The sequence below is a fragment of the Lontra canadensis genome, unplaced genomic scaffold (assembly GCF_010015895.1).
Source record: "Lontra canadensis isolate GAN:19392208 unplaced genomic scaffold, GSC_riverotter_1.0 scaffold189, whole genome shotgun sequence".
In the NCBI taxonomy this organism is placed as follows: Eukaryota; Metazoa; Chordata; class Mammalia; order Carnivora; family Mustelidae; genus Lontra; species Lontra canadensis.
In genome coordinates, this window is record NW_022631183.1 from 341,215 (window position 1) to 342,716 (window position 1,502).

Genomic DNA, 1,502 nt, shown 5'->3' on the forward strand with positions numbered 1-1,502 from the left:
GCAGTGCTCCCCAGGTTATTCTCATGGTCCTGAAATTCTTGCTCCATCAGTTTCACCTGTGGCGTACTGCAGGGGCTCTTAGACTACAAGAAATCCCCCAATGGCCTCTCAGGTGTTAGGTATTCTTTCCCACTAGAGGCCCATTTCGGGAGCTCCTATGGCAACAGATTCCCTCCAGTCTTCTACAGGAGAGACTCTCAAAGCAAGAATTTCAGGACCATCAGAATCACCTGGGAAGCACTGCAGGTGCCCATACTCTACTTTAAATGAAATCCCTGAGTACAGGCCAGGGACGTACACAACCTCCTAGGGGATTTGAAAAACACCAAAGTGTAAAATCCGCACTTCAAAGACAAGTCTTCCATCTACGAGGAAAAAGGACAAGACAAGTCAGGCGTGGAAATACGACGAATGCATATGGTCAATTCCAAATGGTGAAGAGACATCAAGGCCTCCGCCAAGAACCAGAATGTCAGCAAAGAAGCGGTTAGATGCAGAAACAGGGTGGGAGAAGGAAACAGAAAAGGAAGCTGAAACAGAATCAGAAGCTAGTCTCGGAATTCCCACCGCCTCATACCCTGGCACTTTTAAAAAAAAAGTTACTGGAGACGCTGTGAACAAAAAAGGAAGGTAAGACTGAGGCCAGGTCTCGCTTGGTCGTCCCGCTTTGGAAGAAGGAGATGTATGGGTGGGGGGTAGGTGTCCTGTGTGGGGACCCCGGAACAGTTGTGGGAAGAGGCTAGGACACCGGTCCGAGACTCCCGCCCAGCTCCAGGGACGGGCGGCCCCCTTCGCCCCTACCTTCGGCTTCCTGCCCGGCAGCCGAGGGGTTAGATACAACCCCCACAATTCCAGGCGGCTGCAGCGGCAATCAGCTCCCCATGCGCAGACGCGGCGGCGACCCTCTGAAGCTGTGAGCGCGCAGTTATTGCGTCACTGGCCGTCTCGCCCAATTGCCGCCTTCCAGAAAAGACGCGCGGCCTCCTCCCTGCCTTTCCTGCTAGCGAGCTTGTTAAACCCCGCCTGTCTCCCCCGCTTCTGCTAAGTACCCCCTTCTAACGCACGTGTGATGGAGGCCTTTTTCCTTGTATCCCTCCTCCCCTGTATCCCTCCGCCAGAGTGAGACACGTCTGAGGGAGATCGCCATGGGCCTGATTTTGCTTCCAAGCCAGACTAAAATGGGACTTTGAAATTTCATCTCTGATTTCCCAACAGTCTAATTTCTTTCTAGCGGAAAGAACAACAGACGAAACCAGAGGACGTGAGGCGTAAAGAGAAATCAAACTGTTGCCACACAGTGTGGGATACCTCCGAGTCTCAAGCAGTAAAAATAGTCCTTTGAAAATTCGTGCAGATAGGACACGAGGAAGTCATTTAGCTTTTATATTTACGTCCTGTGTGAACTGACACAATCAATCATTTTCAAAGTTATAGTCATCCACAGTTCAAATTATGCTCTACCTCCTGAATATCTTATGGGCCATGTGTTGCATATATATTTA

General features: G+C 50.6%; 1 protein-coding gene across 3 annotated transcripts in view; it reads right to left on the reverse strand.

The window, feature by feature from the left end:
- The window catches only part of SIL1 (SIL1 nucleotide exchange factor), a 210,010-nt gene extending 209,089 nt beyond the window's left edge, over positions 1-921 (reverse strand). Inside the window, exon 1 of one of the 3 annotated variants that reach the window (XM_032847553.1) lies at positions 802-921. The gene's annotated coding sequence lies outside the window, so the exon portion shown is untranslated. The remainder of the gene's footprint in view (positions 1-801) is intronic. The other 2 variants (XM_032847550.1, XM_032847552.1) reach the window with 2 other exon arrangements.
- Between the last annotated feature and the right edge of the window lie 581 nt (positions 922-1,502).